General features: G+C 47.3%; 1 pseudogene across 1 annotated transcript; it reads left to right on the top strand.

Moving 5' to 3' along the window:
* Nucleotides 1-1,377: 1,377 nt before the first annotated feature.
* Nucleotides 1,378-2,121, top strand: LOC308256547 (small ribosomal subunit protein eS6-like; annotated as a pseudogene). Its single transcript has one exon. The product of its transcript is annotated as a small ribosomal subunit protein eS6-like (transcript).
* Nucleotides 2,122-7,788: the final 5,667 nt, after the last annotated feature.

Genomic DNA, 7,788 nt, shown 5'->3' with positions numbered 1-7,788 from the left:
AAGAGAATGATACCTAAGAATGGTATGTTTTGAAGGCAGGGAGGGAAGACCTGGTGTGATGTGCTATTTGGAGATGTTGTGACACCATCTGCGTGTCAGGGGAGAGTCTGCCCAAACAGGGAGATGACTGGACGTTGGTGGCACTGTGTCACGCTCTGAAGACTTTGCCTCTCGTTAGCACCACCTCTGCACTAAACACTAGCAGGCACTGGCTAGGCTCTTGGCCATAAGTGGGCAGTGCTGGGCTGGGGTGGCGTTCCTGGAGAGCCACAGGGGATTACGTGTGCTACGTGGCAGGGAAATGGAACTAGGGGCTCTGCCTAAGAGCAGAGCTGGGGTGGGGCTTCCCCTTGGGACAGATAAATGGCAGCAACAGTTGACTAGGTTTCTGGTTTTTCGTAACTGCAAGCCTCGGAAGGAAGGTAGGAGGATTTAGACACATCCTTACAAGTAGGACTCGAGCTAAACTGCTGTCTGATTCTGTGACAGGCTCTGTATTACCCCTAATATCAGTAAAAAGCTAATAACGAGAAACCAGATGGTAGAAATAAGTTCAAATGTAATCACAATAAATATAATTGAATCAATCTATCTATTAAAGGACAGAAACCATCAAATTGGATGAAAACAAATGAACAACAACAAACCAAAAAGTTCTAGAACAGTGAAAGGTTAAAAAGAAAAGTTTGGGAAATGATATTGAAGGCATGTATTAATCTACTGAAGCATTTACAGTATTGACAAGTAAAATAGAATTTAATTAATAAAAAAAGAATTACTAAGACTAAAGAAACATACTACAAAACAATCCACAAGATACAGCAAGCATAATCATGTATGCACACAACATAAAACCTTATAATATATACCATGGAAAAACTAAAACAATTAGAAATTAACTAAACCATAACCAGAGTGGAAGTTTTTAACACACTTCTATTAGAAACTGCTAGATGAAGTAAACAATGGTTGAACAATCTATGAAATATTGGTTCAACATGATAAAAAATTTGGCATAAGAGATACAGATATACAGGTCTGCATCCAGTTAAAATGGACAATATATACTCCTTTAAAGAACAAATAAAACATTAATAAAATGATCATATATTAGGACATAATCTTAAAACAAGTTTTTATTGTTAAAAGCAATTAAGTGAAAAATTAAATGAAATGTTTAATACTTGAAAACTAAAGCCTGCACTACTAAAGGACTCATGGGTTAAAGGTAGTTTCATGGTGAAGGTGACCAGATACTTAGAAGTGGATGTAAATAGTGGAACCACACACTGTGATGCTTGGAGGTGAGTTTATAGCCTTATGTTCACATTAAGAAAATAAAGACCTGGGGCCTTGGAGGCCGCCAGCTGCTTCAGGATGAAGCTGAACATCTCTTTCCCAGCCACTGGCTGCGAGAAACTCACTGAAGTGGATGATGAACACAAACTTCGTACTTTTTATGAGAAGCGTTATGGCCACAGAAGCTGTTGCTGACGCTCTGAGAGAAGAATGGAAGGGTTATGGGGTTTGAATCAGTAGTGGGTATGACAGACATGATTTCCCCATGAAGCAGGGTGTCTTGACACATGGCCACATCTGCCTGCTGCTGAATAAGGGGCACTCCTGTTATAGACCAAGGAGAACTGGAGAGAGAAAATGCAAATCTCTTCGGGGTTGCATTGTGGATGCCAATCTCAGTGTTCTCAACTTGGGCCTTGTAAAAAAAGGGGAGAAAGATAATCCTGGTCTCGCTGATACCACTGTGCCTCAGCGCCTGGGCCCCAAAAGAGCTGGCAGAATCCGCAAACTTTTCAATCTCTCTAAAGAAGATGATGTCCGCCAATATGTTATGAGAAAGCTCCTAAACAAAGAAGGTCAGAAACTAGGACTAAAGCACCCTAGATTCAGCGTCTGGTTACTCCACACGTCCTGCAGCACAAACATCAGAGTATTGCCCTGAAGAAACAACGTACTAAGAAAAATAAGGAAGAGGCCGCAGAATATGCTAAACTTTTGGCTAAGAGAATGAAGGAGGCCAAAGAGAAACGCCAGGAACACACCGCCAAGAGACGTAGGCTGTCCCCTCTGAGAGCTTCTACCTCTGAGTTCAGTCAAAACTGAGATTTTGTAAGAGTAACAAATAAAAAAGAACAAAGATTAAAAAAAGAAAAAGAAGATAAAGAATAAGTAAAACTGTAAATTCAAGCATCTAGTAAAAGGACAGTAGAGTAAACCCAAAGAACATAGAAGAAAATTAATAAAAATCAAGAGAAAAAACTAATGAAATAGGAAACAAAGAAATAGTAGAGGTGAACAAAATTGAAGGTAATTCTTTGGGGACAATAATTCTCTGTCAAGACAGAAAAAAGGATAAAGTATAAAGTTGAAGTAACACTAAACAATGTAGGGAATGAAAATAGGAGCAGTAGTGATTTTAAAAATCACTAATGAATACTATGAATAATTTTATGCCAAACATGTTACTATAGTAGTCCCCACTTACCTGCAGTTTTGCTTGTACAGGTTCAGTTACCGATAGCCAACCACAGTTTAAAAAGGTTACATTTCCCCAATCACCGACATCATCTGCTCCTGATACTCAACCATTGACATCATGATGGTGCCATAATCCAGGATCACCAGAAGCAGATGATCCTCCTTCTGACGTGTGGTCAGAAGGTCAATAGTAGCCTAACACTACTTCACAATGCCTCCATCATTCCCCTCACTTATTCTCATCACGTAGGCATTTTATCATCTCACATCATCACAATAAGAAGAAGGGTGAGTACAGTATGATTCAATATTTTGAGAGAGAGAGAGAGAGAGAAAGAGAGAGAGAGAGAGAGAGACTATATTCATGGAACTTGAACAAATAAGTAAGAGCCTCTTCTGCCCTTTGGTTAGCATTTACAAGGGACATGGAATTACTCTGCCAATGGGGTACAATAGAAATTATGTTATACTAGAGGCCCGGTGCACGAAATTCGTGCACGTGGTGGGGGGTTGTCCCTCAGCCCAGCCTGCACCCTCTCCAATCTGGGACCCCTTGAGGGATGTCCAACTGCCCACTGGGATCAGGCCTAAACGGGCAGTCGGACATCCCTCTCACAATCCAGGACTGCTGGTTCCCAACTGCTCGCCTGCTTGCCTTCCTGATTGCCCCTAACCGCTTCTGCCTGCCAGCCTGATCACCCCCTAACCACTCCCCTGCCAGCCTGATTGCCCCTAACTGCCTTCCCCTGCAGGCCTGGTCACCCCTAACAGCCCTCCCCTGCAGGCCTGGTACCCCCCAACTGCTCTCCCCTACAGGCCTGGGTCCCTCCCAACTGCCCTTGCCTGCAGACCCAGTCACCCCCAACTTCCCTCCTCTGCCAGCTTGATCGCCCCCAACTGCCCTCCCTTGCAGGCCTGGTCCCTCCTAACTGCCCTCCCCTGCTGGCCTGATTGCCCACAACTGCCCTCCCTTGCAGGCCTGGTCCCTCCCAACTGCCCTCCCCTGCTGGCCTGATTGCCCACAACTGCCCTCCCTTGCAGGCCTGGTCCCTCCCAACTGCCCTCCCCTGCTGGCCATCTTGTGGCAGCCATCTTGTGTCCACATGGGGGCAGAATCTTTGACCACATGGGGCAGCCATCTTGTGTGTTGGAGCGATGATCAATCTGCATATTACTCTTTTATTAGATAGGATAGAGGCCTGGTGCACAGGTGGGGGCCAGCTGGTTTGCCCTGAAGGGTGTCCCGGATCAGAGTGGGGGTTCCCTTGGGGTGTGGGGCGGCCTGGGTGAGGGGCCTGTGGTGGTTTCCAGGCCAGCCACACCCCCCGGCGACCCAAGCAGAGGCCCTGGGATCTGGGGTTTGTTTATCTTCTACAATTGAAACTTTGTAGCCTTAAGCGGAGGCCAAAGCAGGCCAGGGCTGCAGAAGCTTGGCTTCCTCCATTGCCACAGGCAACCCTAGCCTCCTGCTCTCTCCAGCTCTGTGGCTGCCGCCATTTCTGTTGGGCTTTATTTATTTTCTATAATTGAAACTTTGTAGCATTGAGTGGAGGCCTGGGCTGGCAAGGGCAGGTGGAAAGCTTGGCTTCCTCCATTGCCAGGGAAACCCAAGCCTCCCTCCTGCTCTCTGTGGCTGCAGCCATCTTGGTTGGATATTCCCTCCTGATTGGCTGGTGGGTGTGGCTGGTGGGTGTAGCAGAGGTACGGTAAATTTGCATATTACTCTTTTATTAGATAGGATGAGTTTGAGGCTAAGTAATAAAAAGAATATAATTAAAATTTGTTCAATTATCCTGGTGTATGCATGCAGTAGATATTATATTATTCAGTACTTTTCTATATGTTTAAAAAGTAAATTAAAATACTGTGGGTAATAATACTAAAAAATACTTCTGCCTAGGTCACAATTTTGCCAAGGTTAAGTTTATTCCAATTCTCATGGCAATCTGATTTTGGCCATTGGCACTTTACTTAACCTGTCTGGATCCCCCACATTCTCCTGACATAAAATAATTCTCTTAATTGAATACAGGCAGTACTCAAGGACACATTGGAGGTTATTCAATGCCATTGTTTTCCCCCACCATGGCTTCATTGGTGGAATCCAAGGTGCTTGGGAAAATCCAATCCCGTCTGCCTCTCTCTGGAGCTTGTTCCTAAGCAAAGTGTACCCTCTTTCACACACACACACACACACACACACACACGCTCATGGCTTGCCTTTCACTAGTTGCTTAGCACACTTTCCTTTTCCTGTTACTGTTTTTCCCCAAACAGATGGTGTTTATAGACAGGAAAGAAATGGAAGTTATTCAGCTGCCAGGCTGCTAATCAATACCTAGAAATTGACCCTCTGGAGATGCCAGTCAGAGGAAGGGTGTTCATGGTGCGGCCTCTAAAATACCTGACAGCAGGGACCCACGATTCCAGCCTGGGCTATGTCTGGGGGCAGAATGACGACTCACTGTGTTGTAGCTGGTTGAGATAAATATATGTGTTTCCTGCTGGCATTTTCCTGCTTCTCTGAGGACTTCAGGGCTGTCTGTGTGCAAGTTTTCTGCTTATGCAACAGGAGCAAACAGAGACCTGCTTTTCCCTGGCCTGGTGCTCATTCTTGCTGCTAGGTGATGCTTATTGACTCCCGCTCGATTCCTGGGCTCTTCTCTCCTTGCATTGCTGTGGGGACCCAGGCAAGATGCTGAGGTTTTTCAGCTGATGAGCCCATTGTGCTGCAGGGGCAGGCTGCCCTCTGAGAAATATCTGGGCAAAGGTAGAAATAAGATAGGAGGCAGAGAGGGAATGAGGCGGCCAGTGTGTTTGTATATGAGGAACTACAGGAGTAATCTTTAAATGTGAATCACACACACACACACACACACACACACACACACATGCACATGTGAACATACACGCACACACGCACACCTGCCCACACGCATTTGGTACCCAGGAGTTTTGGGTGCAGATGAAAGGAAGTTTTGGGTTTGCAATGAGAGAGAGACCTGGTTTTTGAACCAGCTGCCAGGAGACTTTGAATGAGGGTAGGGAGTGGGTAGGGAGTGTGGGGTAGCATTGGAGGGGGTGTCCCAGGTGCTGAGAGAGACTATGAAAAAGGATGCAGGTTCCCTTATAACCCTAACACAAGGGGTTATTAACCACAGAGAGGCTTCCTAGTGGGGCAGGGGCCTGCCTATAAAGAGGGTCTGGCAGCCCATGGGATTTGGAGGCAGCCCTGAAAACTTAGCCAATAACAATGTCAGGGACCTCCTGTGTCCCCCCTCCTTCTCCATAAAAAAAAAAATGATTTCTGGTTTGGTCAATGACTAAAATGTCTGTAGCAAAGAGAAATACTTTTATCCCACAGTTTGAGGTAAGGCCCAAAACTCAGCAGGTCCCATGGAGAGAGACAACCCCACAAGGAGGGTGGAAGCCCAGGCTCTGGATTTGGGTGAGGCCTGGGACCCATCCCACTCTGCCATTTGCTCCTGGGCAATTTCTGTCACTCTCTGAGCCTTTAAAGCCTTGTAGGGATTAAGGAGCCACTGGATTTTTTGTAGAATCATGTGGGTAAACCATCAACAAAGAGCAGCTATTATGAGTCCATCCATGCAAATGAGTGTAGAAGTTTCATTCATTAACACGAGTGACAGGCTTTCTATTTACATAAAAGAAGAAGCAAAGAGAATTCAGAGTACACTGAGGGCCTTAGAGGGGGAGAAGAAGCAAGAGGGAGAAAGGAAGGGAAAGCAGCACAGACAACTAAGGGCGGTCACCAAGGTTCCCAACCTGCCCAGAGGCATTTCTGTTTCCATGTGCGGGTTCAAGGCATGGGCCACACTCAGTCACTGAAGCAGGTGGCTCAATCCTATATAATAAAGAGGTAATATGCAAATTAACTCTCATGCCCTCACAAGATGGCTGCCTACCACCAGGCTGGCAGGGGGGTTAGTGAGGGACGACCAAACGACTGAACAAGCAGGGTGTGTGGGGTGACCAGGCCGGTGGGGGCCGTGAGGGGTGACCAGGCCAGCAAGGGGGGCAGTTGGGGGTGACCAGACCAGCAGGGGAGCAGTGGGGGGCAACCAGGCCGGTGGGGGCAGGGGGCAGTTAGAGGCGACCAGGCAGGCAGGGAGGGGGCAGTTGGGGGCAACTAGGCCAGTGTGGGGGGGCAGTTATGGGTGATCAGGCTAGCACACAAGAGGCAGTGAGGGGTGATCAGGCTGGCGGCGGGGGGGGGGGGGGCGCAGTTAGGGGCGACCCGGCAGGCAGGCAGGTGAACGATTAGGAGCCAGTGGTCCTGGATTGGAGAGGGTGCAGGCTGGGCTGAGGGGACCCCCCCTTCCACGAATTTCATGCACCGGGCCTCTAGTTTCTAATAATTTCCTTGGATATTTGACTTGGGTAAAGGGACCTCATTCCAGGTCAATTGGTATTGAAATATATTCCAGGTTGAGACTTAGTCTGTGCCCTCAAGCCATGTACTGTCTGGGTGGAGTGATTAAGAACCAGAAAAACAACGAGAAGATAGTGACAAGTGTACTGGGAAGGTGCATTGGAAGTAGGTGCTGGGGCCAGGCCAGCCAGAGCCTGGCAGCAGGGGTGGCCCTTTGAGCTGAGCCTTGAAGAGCAGGGTCTGCACAACCAGAACCAGTGGGAAGGGCATTCCTGCTGGCAGAGCAGCAAGAATAAAACGGGAGCCTGCATAACACAGCAGGGAGACCTGCTTCCCTGGAACGATATGCAGGTGCAGGGGCACTGGGGACACAGTCCCTGCTGAGGCCATACCTAGAGAAGGTTCTGACAGCATGCAGCTCAGAGTCAGGGGTGGTGAGAGACTCGGTTATTTCCTGAGGGCAGGGAAGGCAGCATGGAAGGGCAGGCAGATGGAAGTGGGGCATCCAGGCCGAGGGAACTGCCTCCGGAAATGCCTGGACAAGCAGGACCCGGGTGAGTGGGGTCAGAATGTGGCAAGTCCTGCCATGTGCAAGTTAGCACTTAAGTTGGGGAAGACAAAGTAGGGGAAATGGCAAGTGAAGTGGGAGGTTTCTTGCTTGCTCCTTCTTTGTTTAAAGGGCTAACACATTCTACTGCTAATAAAGATGTAACTTCATCTAACTCTCCATAAAGATCACAGACTTTTGGGAAATCAGTAAGTCCACTCATGTTAAAAAAAGAAAGAAAGAGACTGAACTGGTATGTTTCTTTTTTCTTTTCTGGCTATTTCCCTCCATTGCATCAAACTGTGTCCTTTAGTGTGTGATTCTAGTACATTTGGATCTTATCAGCCCTGTC

Source organism: Plecotus auritus (assembly GCF_963455305.1).
Source record: "Plecotus auritus genome assembly, chromosome: 8".
Lineage (NCBI taxonomy): Eukaryota > Metazoa > Chordata > Mammalia > Chiroptera > Vespertilionidae > Plecotus > Plecotus auritus.
This window is presented reverse-complemented; position numbering and strand designations above follow the sequence as displayed.